The sequence below is a fragment of the Carassius carassius genome, chromosome 3 (genome assembly GCF_963082965.1).
Source record: "Carassius carassius chromosome 3, fCarCar2.1, whole genome shotgun sequence".
Lineage (NCBI taxonomy): Eukaryota > Metazoa > Chordata > Actinopteri > Cypriniformes > Cyprinidae > Carassius > Carassius carassius.
The window spans coordinates 25737017-25753990 of record NC_081757.1 but is presented as its reverse complement, the minus strand read 5'-3'; the positions used below and the strand labels follow the sequence as shown (position 1 = coordinate 25753990).

At 38.7% G+C, this 16974-nt stretch overlaps 1 long non-coding RNA gene across 1 annotated transcript in view; it reads left to right on the top strand.

The window, feature by feature from the left end:
* The window catches only part of LOC132114693 (uncharacterized), a 77929-nt gene that overhangs the window by 29897 nt on the left and 31058 nt on the right, over nucleotides 1-16974 (top strand). The window lies entirely within an intron of this gene.

Sequence of the window (16974 nt, the reverse complement as noted above, 5' to 3'; positions counted from 1 at the left end):
TTGTAAGTCCACACACCATTATACTAAACAATAAGCGAGAGGAGGTGGCGCGGCAGGTAGAGAGACGAGCGAGATTAAGGAGGGGGGGATAATCAAATGCAGATTTTATGGGGGGGGGAGAGGGGTAATGTGGAGCACGAGACACAGGGGTTGTTAAGCTGCACAAACAGACTGAAGAGGTGCCTCAATATTCCTCTGAGTGAGAGGGCAGAGGAGGAAGATGGAGAGCAGCAGAACCGACCCTACATGTGTGAGGGATTTATCTCAGCACAGTACAACCAGATCAAGGCTCGATGTGGGAGAGGGAGTGTGTGCGTGTGTGTGTGATCTGCTGTGGATCTGTCCTAGACGTTTTGTTAGCACTCTAATCTTCCCATGGAACACCAACGCAGAGCTGGCGATGGTGTGACTTATTAGATGAGCTGTTGTGTGGTACATGGCACCAGTCGAGGTTCTTGTGATAGAATTATCACTACATATTACAGAGCTGTGCATTACATCAATGGCAGTTCCAAAGTGGCTTTTTGCATGGATCCTCTGAACAAGCTGCTTTTTCAAGCAGACAGACAATAAAAGAGTCTAAAAAGAAAGAAAATCGGATAATCATACCACAAAAGCATTAGTACTTTGTGGCTGCGATGCTGCAAGCTGCAGAGCAAAATCTCAATAATTGCATAAGTGTAAGTAGACTTATGTATAACTAACTCCATTTCTGCTTTATGTATTTTTACAAGGGGTGTAACGGTACGCAAAAATCACGGTTCGGTACGTACCTCGGTTTTAAAGTCACGGTTCGGTTCATTTTCAGGGAAAGAAATGCAAACATTTAACTGCAGGTTGTTTATTACTATACACTTTAAAAAAAAATACTTTTTAATAGAATATATATAAAACAAAAAAAGAATAAGAAATAAAATACTGCTGCAAAGTTCTCCACTAAATAAAATACTCTCAGTCTCAAACCAATATCATATAATAAAATATAATGAAAAATATAAATAAATAACTATGATTACAGTGCAGCATTACCAATCCCAGCTTGTAGGCGTTCTTCAGCAGAATCGTGCCAGACGCGGTGCTGGCGTGCTGCTGCTACTGTAAGTGACATAGAGGGAGACCACCGACAGACCAGGCTCTTGTCTTCATGACAACAATATCTATACTTCATGTTGAGCATAAATATAAAGCCTACTGATAAAGGACACCGTCAACAGTATTGACGACAAAATAGACTGTTTGACAGGTGCAATATTTGAAAATTGATAATTATTGATTTATTTTTTAAATTACATTTATATCTGAATTTATGTCAACCTGTAGACTTTCCAACATCAAAGTGTCATGAATTAATATGTATTTGTGTACAAAATGACATATAAACATATTTTCCTATTCTATTTTGCCTGGAAACGCTTCCAACATGCTTGCGTGTCGCGTGAAAAATAGGCGTCGGTTCTATTTCTAGCATGCACGCGTTTTCCGCGTGGCTCTGAGATACGCGTCTCACGCAGGCAGTCTGCAAGCTCTAACCTGTTAACATGGGAGCCGAATTAAAAACGGACATGACACGCAGCTGAGACGCATGCTTGCGCCACGCATCCAGTGTGTCGCCGGCCTTAGAATCAACTGCAGGGCGGGATCAGGCGGGATTTGCGCTGAACGCGGAGACTTCCGCCACTTAATATGTTCGTTTGGAAACACGAAAATGTACTTATGTTCCGCAAACAAAATATTGCATTCCGTTATTCGGTACACACGTGCACCGTACCGAAAGCCCTGTACCGAAACGGTCCGGTACGAATACACGTACCGTTACACCCCTAATTTTTACACAATTAGTTCACAGAAATAACCTGATTTGACCTGGCAAGAAAAGGTCTCAAGTGCCCATGAATCTCTCCTGTGTTGTGTTTTCTATTTAAAGCAGGAAGTTTCGACAGGACCTATTGAGTAGCCTTTGAACCATGATTTGCTAGATAGAAGCAAGTGGTATTAGCAGGAGGGAGAGCATTGATCTGACAAAACATTACACCCTTTAAAGGGGTCATGAACTTAAAAATGTATTGTTTTTATTCAGTGGTGGAAACAGGCTTCCATATCATTTTTACTATAAAAGCATCCTGTAAGTTTCAGAACTCTATATATAGTTTAATATAGTTTAAGAAATTTCTCATTAGTCTAAAATCAGCCTATATTGAAGCCAATCTGCCAAAATGACAGGTTTCAGAATTTGCTACTTTATGATGTAATAGTGTGGCTAAATACCACCTCCACAGAAGAAGATCGACGCCTGCTTCTACATCGCTACATGTTTAGCTCCGCCCACAGATTCAAACAGCTAAATGACAAGAGTGGCAAATGCAGGTCTACACAGAAACCAAACGATAAAACATGATTAATTTTATTTTTAATGAAGTGCCAGACCACATCAGTAAGAACTTGGTCTTGTGTTCACTTAATTTTACCACGGATTTGTTTACAAACAAGGCACAATTTATATATATTGGATATATAATATATTGGATCCAACAGTAATGTCACATCACACAAGTGTGAGTAACTTTTTATTACGTGGTCACTATTGTTTTGTCTGTTATTAATTGCAAATCATTAGATATGTACTGAGTGTTTATGCATTTCTAACCTAAAACACAGAAGGGTCCATTTGTGAAGGATGTAGGCTGTCAAACTCGGGAACTGTTGGCCAATCATAGCAGTGGACATTTATTTCTACAAGTCTACAATCCACCACGGCCGTTCAAACGTTCAGATGAGGGAGATTAAAAGCAGAACAGAAAATAGCCTGTTACCTCTTAATTCTGATGTTTTTATGTAAAAATCTTGATAACATTATAAGTGGACATCGAGAACAGTACAGAGAGAAAAAGGCAGTTCATGACCCCCTTAATGCAAGATGAATCATGTGTTTTGTTCTATATTCCCCAAAACAGCACGACTCACAGTGGTGGATCTCAAATGGTTTTGCTGCAGAATCCAGATTTTACATTGCCATGACCCGACCCAACTCTTGTCATTTACATGACCCAACCCAGCACCAAGATAACTAATAAGTAAACAAATGTATAACTATTTATATAATATATAACAATTATATTTACAGTGGGTACGGAAAGTATTCAGACCCCCTTACATTTTTCACTATTTGTTATATACACTATTTGCAGCCATTTGTTAAATCATTTATGTTAATTTTTTTCCTCATTAATGTACACATAGCACCCCATATTGACAGAAAAACACAGAATTGTTGAATTTTTTGCAGATTTATTAAAAAAGAAAAACTGAAATATCACATGGTCCTAAGTATTCAGACCCTTTGCTGTGACACTCATGTATTTAACTCAGGTGCTGTCCATTTCTTCTGATCATTCTTGAGATGGTTCTACGCCTTCATTTGAGTCCAGCTGTGTTTGATTATACTGATTGGACTTGATTAGGAAAGCCACACACCTGTCTATATAAGACCTTACAGCTCACAGTGCATGTCAGAGCAAATGAGAATCATGAGGTCAAAGGAACTGCCTGTAGAGCTCAGAGACAGAATTGTGGCAAGGCAAAAATTTCTGCTGCACTTAAGGTTCCTAAGAGCACAGTGGCCTCCATAATCCTTAAATGGAAGACGTTTGGGACGGCCAGAACCCTTCGTAGAGCAGGTCTTCTGGCCAAACTGAGCTATCTGGGGAGAAGAGCCTTGGCGAGAGAGGTAAAGAAGAACCCAAAGATCACTGTGGCTGAGCTCCAAAGATGCAGTCGGCAGATGGGAGAAAGTTGTAGAAAGTCAACCCATTACTGCAGCCCTCCACCAGTCGGGGCTTTATGGCAGAGTGGCCCGACGGAAGCCTCTCCTCAGTGCAAGACACATGAAAGCCTGCATGGAGTTTGCTAAAAAAAAAAAAAAAAAACACCTGAAGGATTCTCTGGTCTGATGAGACCAAGATAGAACTTTTTGGCCTTAATTCTAAGCGGTATGTGTGGAAAAAACAGGCACTGTTCATCACCTGTCCAATATTGTCCCAACAGTCAAGCATGGTGTTGGCAGCATCATGCTGTGGGGGTGTTTTTCAGCTGCAGGTACAGGATGACTGGTTGCAATTCGAGGGAAAAATGAATGCATTCAAGTACAGGGATATCCTGGACGAAAACCTTCTCCAGAGTGCTCAGGACCTCAGACTGGGCCGAAGGTTCACCTTCCAACAAGACAATGACCCTAAGCACACAGCTAAAATAACGAAGGAGTGGCTCCGCCCAACAGGAAGTTGGCTATTTAGGGTTTAGTATTCATATTTGTCGTCAAAGTTTTGGTGGCTTTTGGGGTCCTTAACATGCTCAAAAACTCTTGAAAATTTGCGCACACCTTGGAATCTGTGGCCTTTAGGAGGCCGCAGAGGCTGGGACCCGGGCGTGCAACAGGGACTCTACTGCGCCCCCTGGAACACAGTCAGAAATGTTGATGTATAGCTCACACATACTTGCACGTATTAATATGAAACTCATTACACATATAGTTCTCATTTTGCCGAACAATTTTCTTATTGCATGTCATAGGCTCCGCCCAACAGGAAGACAGCTATTTAGTTATGTAAAAACCACATGCTCTGGAATTTGATATACTTGTCATAGGTTTTTTTTACCCGATTGCCACCAAATTCAGTCAACATGATCTCAAGACATTGGGCATGAAAAATTGCCAGGGGATTTTTGATAGTTTGCTCGTGGCGAGGCGTTGAAATTATGGAGAGAAATGATAAACAGGAAGTGTCTAATACCATCCACATACATTTCCTGATTTTAATCAAACTTCATCAGATTATTCGTTGTGTGATGTCAATCGCATATATGTGACTATTAGGAGTCAAAGTTATAGCGCCACCAACTGGCAGCAGGAAGTGTGTCATTTTCAAAATGCTTTGAATTCAGCATCTTATTTTTACTCGATTTGCTTCAAACTTCATCAGAATAATGATAAAACACAGCTGATATAAATCTGCAAGTAGTGATGGCAAAATCGAGGCCTCGTGAACCAATGAAACAGTTGAACCAAATGTGCCATATTGTTTCGAGGCTTCGAATCAATCCGACACCCGTCTCAACGATGACACCTAGTGGTCACTTGCAGGTGTTGATCTGAAACAACCTTGACGAGCCATTAAAAAAATGTGTTGTTTTTTTATTATTATAATGTTCTAATATGTGAAGCTTGTAACCTATAGGCTCCTCACTGTGCATAATGTTATTTTGGTCATGAAAAATGAATATTAATAAAAGAAATCAAGCCACAATGTCTCACTTTTTTAGAGATAATTTTTTTTTAGAAAAATATTAATTTATCTGCTGTGGAAGGACTTAGCCTACTTCTTTTTTTACAGATAATTTCTCCAGCCTTTGAAAAAATCCTCTCACAAGGGACACTTGTTGCTGGCATACAAAGATATTTTTTTGCAAGGACATACAAATGAGGAAAGATTACTGCTCTCTCTTTCCAGTAAGTTAGTGGATCATGAGTTCTGGGTAAATACGCATCGTTGATGTATTTTTTCACTTCCACTGTGGCATCAGCTGTAGCATTGTGTATCATCTTGGTTTGATGGATGCGAGTATCAAAAAGTTCCCATAAACTGTCCTGTGTTTCTACTGGTGTTGATGTTGATGGTGATGGTGATGATGATGATGATGGGTGTGATGTTGACATTTCTGGGTCTGAATAAAAATGAAAACAGCAATTAGTAACAAATCCTAAACTGACGGCATATATAAAGGATATATTATATTACATGATTCAGATTACATAACATAACACAGACTGAAACTGCTCACCAGGATTTGTGTTTGAACGCATCAGTGAAGCACACTCCAGTGTGATATGCTTTTCAGCTTCCTGGGCTTTGGCAGCATTTCCAAATGCCACATTTTTGAACCTTGGGTCCAGCAGTGTAGCCAGCGCCAAGGCTCTAAAACTCTCATAACCTCCACATCTGGAGTGCAGACCTTCTTGCAGATGTGAGCCTATGAGCCAAAACAGGAGAAACACATATTTATAATAATGACAATAATATGACAGTTATGGCCAATCACATGGGTAGTATGGTCATTGTGGCCTACCTAATTGAACAGTTGATTCCTGCGTTGCATTTCCTTTTTTCTGTGCAAGCTTGTGCTGCAACATCCTGTACAGTGGTATAAGCTTTGAAGCAGACACTCTCTTTTCCTCTGACATCTCTGTTGTTGCGAGTTTGAATGGTTGCAGTATTGACAATGATTGTTTAATAATGTCATAATCAATACTTGTCAGGGGAGCAGCATCATTGTTTAAGTTGTAAAGTGCAGCAGCCACTGGTTCACGTTGGTCATACAAGCGCTGTAGCATGTCAAATGTGCTGTTCCATCTCGTGTCAACCTCCTGTATCAGTTTCAGAGTTGGTCTTCCCATCAAGCTCTGCATCTCCACAAGCTTGTCCTTTGCTTTGCAGCTGGATCTGAACAACCCCACTATCTTTCTGGCCTTCTGGCGTATTTCATTGATGACTGGGGTTTGATCTAGTGCCTTTTTCACAATCAAATTTAAAGTATGAGCAAAACATGGGACATGGCGAAGGTGGAGTAGCTGGGCACTTAGGATCATGTTAGATGCATTGTCAGTCACCATGCACTGAACTTTGGAGGTTATTCCCCACTCAGCCATTAGCAAGGCTTTAGCCTCCATGAGATGCTGGGCTGTGTGGGTTTGGTAAAAACTCCTTACACCCAGTACAACAGTTGCCATTTTTGCCTCTGGTGTTATGTAATGGCAAGTCACACCAAGATATCCATCCATATTAATGGAGGACCACATGTCGGCTGTAAGGCTAACAAATTCGGCCTTTTGTAGGTCCTCCATTGTCTTCTCCTTGGCTTTGTTGTACTTTTCGCTGACCATTATTTTAAGCACCTTCCGGGATGGGAGGACATAGCTTGGATCAAGCTTGTTCACAAATGCCCTGAATCCCTCATCGTCCACGATGGTGAAGGGCTGCAGATCCTTCACCACCATGTTTATAAGAGCCTCATCCAATTCCCTCTGTCTGACTTTTAAAAGAGAAGACAAAACATACTTTCAGACAAATACATTGGAAAAATACAGCTTCAATTAGTGCACATCTATTAAAAGTATAGCCTACTGGTTCATTATTTGGAAACCTTCCAGTGTTTATAATCAGTGCTTTATATAACTTATAAACTTTATAAACAGTGTCCCAAAAGGTTGTAATTATATTTCAATTATAATTATATCCCAAACAATGCATACCTTGCTTAGATGGCCCAGCAGTGTCAGTAGCAGGCCTAGGTACAGGGGGAATGCCATCCTCTGCACCCTGCAAAATGGCAGGATGAGTGCTCCTCAAATGGCGCATCATGGATGATGTATTGTTGCAGTAGGCTAGCTGCCGATCACAATACACACATCTCACTTTATTTGGGGTTTCTAAATGGAAATGCTCCCACACCACAGATGTACGGCATCTCTTCTGGGGAGCTTCCATTTTATCTATCTATCCAAATCTATCTATCTATATATGAATCGATCTATGTATCTAAATATGTATCTATAATCTATGTATCTAGATATGTATCTATAATCTATGTATCTATATATGTATCTATCTATAATATATGTATTTATATATGTATCTGTAATCTATCTATATATGTATCTATCTATTAATCTAGCTGTCTATATATATTTATATCTATGTATCTATTAATGTGTCACTATATGTATACTCGGTCTGTCTCTAGCCTCTCAGTCAATGTGTTGTGTAAATTTAAATGTAAGTCTAAATTGCCTATAACTAATCAAATCGCACTATGTCACTATATCACCAAAAATCCGCTATCTCAAAGTCAAACTCCTCTCACAAAAACCCACGAGGTCAAAATGCGTTTATTTCACTTTTATACAGATGTGCAATTGTGTGGTCTGTTCCCGACCGTTCCAATCAAACGCTGATTCGGCGGACCACACCTGATGAAACAATTAGTGAAACACTTCGAGGCTTCGTTTGGTCATAGTCACGTGACATGGGTGTTTCGAATCACGCTTCGGATCAGTGTTTCGACACATCTGCGCTTCGGGATCTCGCAAAGCTTCGGAACGACTGTTTCGCTTCAGCCATCCTTATCTGCAAGGGGGATATTGATATCTAAAATATTGTTGCCGTGGCAATATGTCAAACTGGAATACTTCTCAGGTGATTTTGAGGCATATAACATACTTAGAATTTCACGAAACTCAGAACACACATCAGTATTTCTGATAGCTAGACACTGGCAAAAGCTTATTAAAGGGCGTGGAAGAGGCACTCTATAGCGCCACCTTTGACAAAAGTGGGGGGTTAGTTTTAGCTACAGACACCAAACTTGGTACATATATTGATCTTATCAAGACGGACAACTTTCTAATTCACAGTCATCAGCTACGACCAACAGGAAGTCGGCTATTTTGATTTGAATATGGATTTTTGTAAAGCTACAGCTATGAATTACTGCATACTGCTCAGAATAGAAGTACACCATACACACCAAACTTTGTCTACATGTTGCAAAAACATTGAGGAACTTAAATTGTGAATGGATTTTGGATAGCTTGAATGGTTTTGCCGTGGTGATTTTTTGAAATGACCGTAAAAAGAGAATCATTAATTGTATTGTATTTTTAAATTACAGCTTCCAAACACGTCAAATAATTTTTTCATACAGATGAAAAAGTCATTCTGAGGAAATATGCATAGTTTTACGACTTTACAACACTGTATGGATAACAGAAAATTAAAAAACTGTCAGACATCTCATCTCACTTGTTCCTCTGTTTGAGTATATGTGCTTAGACTTCCATTGTCTGAGAGAAATAGCGCCCCTACAGGTGCAATTCCCGGACTGAAAGGGAGGAGACTCTTTTTTAGTTTCACTTTTAAATCGGTTAAAAATACAAATAAATACTCAGATATAATTCACACTGACAAGCTAAACCAACATATATGATTATTACCGGGTCAGGGCTCATTAATAATTTATGTGTAGTCAGTGATACGTGAGAAATAAGAGAGATGAATCACCGCTCATGCTGTGTGGAATGACGAGCTCAGAAAAACGAGTTTATTCTTGTTTTATAGCTATTAGAAATAAAATATTACAGCGATATCACACAATTCACCTAGAACACACCAAGAGCTAAATTCAGATGTTTTTGAACTGTTTGTGTGAAAATTAAATATTTGCGGCTGCCTATCTGAAATCACCGCCTCCGATCAGCGCGTACAGTTTCACGAGCTCAAAACAAACGAATTTATTCTTGTTTAAGAGCTTTTTAAAATAAAATATTACCACAACAAATGCACACAATACACCCATTATAACACAACAAGAGCTAAATGCAGGTGTTTGTGACCCGTTTAAGTGTGAAAGACTGGCAGAATAACATATATCTATAACATATATATAACATATAGCTGCAGGATTCTGCCTTTCGTCGTACGTACGAACGAACACATCACGGACAAGATTATTTCGAAATACGTAATAGCTTGGCGAATATAAACGAAAACAGCCACATGAACATAAACTGTTGAGAAATAAATCTGAAGTGGATCTACCCGATTTGAATATTAAAGTGACCGCATTTACCAGCTGCTTCAATTTTAATCTATAAAAAAAATACAGAAAATAATTCGTCTTGGCTGCTTTTTTTTTATGTGTGTACGTATTTATTTATTTATTTATTTATTATTTTGCTCTAACAAGAATTAATCTATATTTAATTAAATCAATTACATTTTATTTTACATTTGATTTGTCCATTTCTGCATCTAAACGCCTAAAAACCTAAAACATGCTCTATTATACTATTGTTAACAATTTCTTTATCGTCCAATTTATCTGGTGTACACACTTTTTTTTCTTAATAACTTGTTTGTTAGATTATAGACAGTTACAGTGGTCTATAATAAATATTAACGGGCTTTATTCAAGCTGTTTAGAATGATTGCAGTAGGCAAATTTTTTTAAATGTAAATCCAAAAAAAATAAATTTAATAAATAAATAAATAAAAAACATTGGAAAACAATAACTGTTGTACTTTTTTATACATTTTGTATAATTTCATAGTTTATGTATTATAATTATAAAAACAAAAATAAATTTAGCCACTCACATAGAAATATCTTAGGCCTTATCCTTTTCTGACAGTTTTAGGGATTTTTTAAAATCCTAAAAAACCTTATTTGTGCTGCAAATAATAATTTCAAACTCATTTGATACTAACCTATGACATCCTGTGACATGACATTTATCTGAATTTACATAATCTCATGGATGTAACAGTAAATCTGTTCAGCTCACAGATGAAGACTAAGATGTAATGCAAGCAGAACTTTCACAAATGCTTGTAGGTCAATAAAATCATTACAAAACACTTATAAATCATTTAAGGATTTGATAACACTGTAAAATAATGTCTAATTTGTTAACATTAGTAAATGCATTGGTAACACTTTATAATAACTGCACTCATTAGTAAATAGTCAGTTCATGCTTTATAAAGTCTTGTCCCAACATTAATAGTCATTAGTAAGCAGCTTATAAATACAGCTATAAATAACTTTTTCTTGGTTTATAAGGACATATATTAAAAAGGAGAGTAAAGGGTCAGTTATCTTCCTAAGAAAAATAAAAATCAGCAAACACAACACAGATTGATAAAGAGCTCAGAAATATTTATTTCAATATGCAATAAAAGGAAACCATACACTTGAATTATTTATATATATATATATATATATATATATATATATATTTATATATTTATATATATATATATATATATATATATATATATATATATATATATATATATATGTGTGTGTGTGTGTGTGTGTGTGTGTGTAGTAGGAGCCATTTTGGGGATGGTAAAGGTCTTGTCCACTGGGTGGTGCTGTGGCTATGTTTAATTAGAGCACCTGAGCAACATGTGAGTGTGTTGGTATTTGGGAAGCACAGTTTTTGAGCGCATGGCAGAGAAGCTCGCAAAGAGGATTCTAGTTGTATGTGGTCCATAAGGTATGGCTTTGTGTGTACATGTGAACAAGGAGAGAACACAAGAAGTTTGAGATCATGTTTAATGGAGCTCAAGTAATAAAGAAAGACATTTTTGTTATGCATCTACATCCGTCTGCATGGACTCTGTTTGTACGTGTTTTAAACTTGCTTACCCCTATTATTAACGGCATTGGAAAGCCAGTACACACACACACACACACATATATATATATATATATATATATTAATTTTTTTTTCAAGTGTACAGCTGTACAGTTTCATTTTATCAATCTTGAAAAAATATTTCTGTGTTCTGTATCCCTCTGTGTTGTGTTTGACTTTTTAGTTTGGTAGATGAATGTTCCTTTAAATCTCCTTTGTGAATGCTTTAAATGTACAAATAGTCCTCACTTTAGATGAGTTCACAAAAATAGATAGCTGGAAACTAATAAATGTTTTATAAAAACCTGACTTTATCATGAATTACAGCAGGAATATATGTTAATAAAGCAGTTATTAACACACTGACCAACTATTATCATGTGTCTAAATAATAAGATTTATATATTTACACTAAAATAGTTTATTAATCATATAATTTCACGTTCTTAATGATCTCATGAGGCACTGACAACTCCTAAATAACTTGTTTGAAAATAACGTTATTATACTTCAAGTATGAAAATACAATGATTGAACTTTATAGCTCAAGAACAAAACATTTATAGCTGTATTTATGAACTGCTTAATAATGCCTATTAAAGGAGTGCTATTATTATTTTTCACTTTTTCAACTTTAGTTATACTGTAATGTTGCTGTTTCAGCATAAAAAAAGTTTTGCAAAGTTACTAAGCTGAAAGTCCAATTCAAAAGGAGATATTTTATTTAACAAAAAACACTTTATAAAAACTATAATGAACAATTTGTTTGGACTACAACAAATATTGTCCGGGATTTGTGATATCACAAATATGGACTAATAGGATGAGAATTGGTTGAGCTGCACTATAGAAAGCAAAGAGTGTGATATATATGTAGTTGACCATGAAGGCTGGAAGAGAAAAACAAAACTCCTTATTGTCACGATCGGCGTTACAGGAAACACAGGAGAGTTCACTGGCACCTGACTCGACTCTGGAGAGTTCACTGGCACCTGACTCGACTCTGGAGAGTTCACTGGCACCTGACTCGACTCTGGAGAGTTCACTGGCACCTGACTCGACCCTGGAGAGTTCACTGGCACCTGACTCGACTCTGGAGAGTTCACTGGCACCTGACTCGACTCTGGAGAGTTCACTGGCACCTGACTCGACTCTGGAGAGTTCACTGGCACCTGACTCGACTCTGGAGAGTTCACTGGCACCTGACTCGACCCTGGAGAGTTCACTGGCACCTGACTCGACTCTGGAGAGTTCACTGGCACCTGACTCGACTCCGGAGGGTCAACTGGCACCTGACTCGACTCCGGAGGGTCAACTGGAACCTGACTAGACTCCGGAGGGTCAACTGGAACCTGACTCGACTCCGGAGGGTCAACTGAGCCGCTCATCCTGTGCAGCGGCGCTGGGCAAGCAGCCATTTTAGGCCATGACTCTGGACAGGCGGCCCTCTTGTACTGTGGTGCTGGGCTGGCGGCCATCCTGTACTGTCGCGCTGAACCGGTGGCCAATTTGGGCATTGGCGCTGGGCTAGCGGCCATCTTGTGCTGTGGCGCTGGACTGACGGCCATCTTGTGCTGTGGCGCTAGGCTGACGGCCATCTTGGGCTGTGGCGCTGGACCGGTGGCCAATCTGGGCATTGGCGCTGGGTTAGCGGCCATCTTGTGCTGTGGCGCTGGACTGACGGCCATCTTGTGCTGTGGCGCTAGGCTGACGGCCATCTTGGGCTGTGGCGCTGGACCGGTGGCCAATCTGGGCATTGGCGCTGGGTTAGCGGCCATCTTGTGCTGTGGCGCTGGACTGACGGCCATCTTGTGCTGTGGCGCTAGGCTGACGGCCATCTTGGGCTGTGGCGCTGAACCGGTGGCCAATTTGGGCATTGGTGCTGGGCTGGCGGCCATCTTGGGCTGTGGCGCTGGAACGGTGGCCAATTTGGGCATTGACGATGGGTTAGCGGCCATCTTGTGCTGTGGCGCTTGGCTGGTAGCCATCCTGGGCAGTGGTGCTGGACTGGCGGCCATCTTGGGTTGTGGCGCTTGGCTGGTTGCCATCCTGGGCAGTGGTGCTGGGCTGACGACCACCCCGCCGGAAGAGACCGAAGTGGCTGGGGCATCCCACCGAAGCCGATGCTGCAGGTAGCGCACGAATTCCCAGAATTCCAGTGTCTCTAACTGCGCCATCTCCTCCTGAGACACTGGATCATCCAGCCCGCCATTGAAATAGTCCTTGAGGGCCGCATCGTTGTAGCCCATGCCCTCGGCCAGGGACCAGAACACCTGAGCCAGGGCCCCCACTTCATTGCCCTCTTGGCGGAGGGCGATCAACCGAAGGTACTTGGTTCGCCGCTCCGCCATCTTGGCTGGGGAACGGAAAAATGACATACCACTGGTTCCTAATGTGACGGAGTCCTTCTCTAATGTTGAAAGTTTATTCATGTCCGTCGCTTCTTGCCTTGACTTGCCTGCAATTGGTTCCCTCTCCGTGTTTGCTGTAACACCGAACGTGACACTTATATTCAGGTGTGAAGAATTATTAGGCATTTTTTCCTTTACAGATAAAATGAGCCAAAAAAAGAGGTTTAACTCAGATTGAAAAATGTGTTACTAAAGTTATATATATTGTTCTGTGAATGTGATTTCAAAGTCTTGATGATTCGGATTAACCCTTTAACTGCCGTATCCCTTAAAACCTGACTGCCAGAGGGCTATTGTGATTGCATGTGCCCGCTGGGCACAGTTAACTGATGCCACCAGGGTGATGTTGCACTGATGGCTTGAGCCCGCCATCGCTGCTTGCAGCTATATTTTAGTTTTTCTTTTTTAATAAATGTGCAAAAATGTCAACAATTCTGTGTTTTTCTGTCAATATGGGGTGCTGTGTGTACATTAATAAGGAAAAAAAAAGAAGCAAATGGCTGCAACATAACAAAGATTGAAAAATTTAAGAGGGTCTGAATACTTTCCGTACCCACTGTACATATATATATATATATATATATATATATATATATATATATATATATATATATATATTAGTGCTGTCAATCGATTAAAAAGTTTAACTAGATCAATCACACATTTTTTCTGTGATTAATCGCAATAAAAAAAGAAATGTTTTTGTACGTTTTTAATATATTTTTTAATGTAATAATTTCACAGTTATATTTAAATACTTGTTTAAATGACATCTTTTTATGAATGAAGGCCAGTATTACTGATATTAATACAGCTACTGATTTTTTTTTTCTTTTTACATTTATTACTAGGCTTAAAAAATATAACAGTTTTTAATTTAAGTAAACTTAAAACAATGCTAACATAAACCCATAATAAATGTCATGTTTACTCCTGCCCTTCCTGTCTTAACAGTTAGGAAATATACAGAAATTTAATAAAGTTATCAAAATTATATGCAGTCTGCACTGCATAAACTATAAATTAAATAGTTAATCCTTATTAAAGCTACAAAAGTTATTTAGTCAAGAGCAGCGAGTCATTTTCTCTGTTCCCTTTGTTCTTTAACTTTACTGACAGGAAGCTTTATTGGCTGCTGTCCCTTTAAGAGCAGACAGACACGCGGATCTCACCGTTTATATACTGTCTATGGATCTCGCCTCATTCTCTCACAACTCTTTTTGTTAATTTTAGACTTTATATAAATCATTTAAGATTGCTCTTATGAGGTTAATCGACAAAACTGGCACTTTGGGATGTTTATTGTTAGTTCAAGCGCTTAAGAGAACTGGATTCTGGCGCCCTGTCTATGCATTGTGTGTGTGTGTGTGTGTGTGTGTGTGTGTACGTGTGTATGTGTCACATAAGGGCATACACAGACAGCGCATTCTCTTTTGTCTTGCCGCGCTTGAAATGTTTAAAAGCATATAAATGAATAAGAGCGTGATCATATAATGTAAAGCTAGCCAACGGATGGCAGAAAATACCGATGCTGCGTTAATTGCGTTAAATATTTTGACACGTTAAACCAGACAAAAATTAATCTCATGCGTTAACGCGTTAACGTTGACAGCACTAATATATATATATATATATATATATATACATACACACACACACACACACACACAACCAGTCAAAAGTTCAAAAGGATTTTTACAGGAGTTTCTTATGCTCATCAAGGCTGCATTTATTTGATCAAAGAAAAAAAGTGTATATTGTGAAATATTATTATGATGTAGAACCGTGATCCTTTTTTTTAGGTTTCTTTTTTGAATTAAAAGTTAAAAAGAAGAGCTTTTATTTAAAATATAAATCTTTTCTAACAATATACACTACAGTTTAAAATTTTGTGGTCAGTAAATTTTATTCTCTTATTTTTGAAAGAAATTAAAACTTTTATTCAGCAAGGATGTGTTATATTGATAAGAAGTGATAGTAAAGATTTATTGTTAGAAATGATTTATATTTTGAGTAAATGCTGTTCTTTTTATTCATCAAAGAGTCCTGAAAAAAGTATTGCAGCTTTTGCCAGAAAATAAAAATAAAATAATAATAAATAAATAAATAACTGTTGCCAACATTGATAATTCAGAAATAAATCAGCATATTAGAATGATTTCTGAAGTATCAATAGATACTTTATTGGAGTAATGGCTGATGGACATTCAGCTTTGCATCACAGAAATTAATTATATATTAAAGGATATTAAAGGGATAGTTCACTCTCAAATTAAATTTTTATATGTTTTAGCTTACCTCAAGGACATCCAAGATGTAGGTTTCTTTGTTTCCTCAGTATTTCCCATTTTTATATTTTTAGGTCCAACCATTCTTGTCTGTGACTCACATAATGGATGTCTATGGTCACCTCCTCAAAGAGCATGCACAGAGAAGTCCAAATTAAACAATTCCCCATCATAAGTACACATTGATGACCTAAGACACGAAACGAGCGGTTTGTGTAAGAAAACGAACAGTATTTATATAGTTTTTACCTCTTGTACACAACCACGTCCAACTGATCTGAGTGTGCGAGTGCTTCCCGATGTGACGTGCGCGCGCGCTCTGGCTTAGTCTGTGCAAGCACGGAAAGCCCCGGATGTGATCTCTCGCGCATGCACATCACTCATTGTTTACCACACGGTACGCCACCAATCTGCACTGTCTGAAATATAATGCAGTAATTGTAATAAATTAATTTGTTTATAATGCACCCTATAATCGTTGCGTTTATAATAAAAATACAACACATTACTCACTCTATTGACAGCATGCCATTGGGTCCCTCTGGCATTGGACGTCGCCTCCAGTTTATATGTGGCAAACTAAACACAATGTGCAAAACGCTGGGTCTCAACAGCGGAGAAAACTCAGGATCTTCAGTCAGGCAGGTATGTGATGCGATTCTGTCAATGTCCTCGTCGTCGTCTTGTAGTTGTTCCATTCGTGACAACATATGCTCTCCACTTCTGTTGGCATCTCACAACACTTGCTACTAAAACACCACCAATTTTGAAGAGATCTCTGTCTCTGAGGCTTGAAGACGTGCTGCTGCAGCAGATCGCTCCTGAGTACTTGGTCTGTGTATTCTGTTTCAAATAAATATGGTTGTGAAAAAAATTCTACGTTGTCTATGGATATATTGAAATCGTCTTCCATTGCAATTTCCTGTACGTCTAAATATGTTTAGATCTTCACAGTGAAAGGTAATACTTCCGAAATCTGTGTAAACCATGAGCTGTAAGTGTAAACAATGAGTGATGTACATGC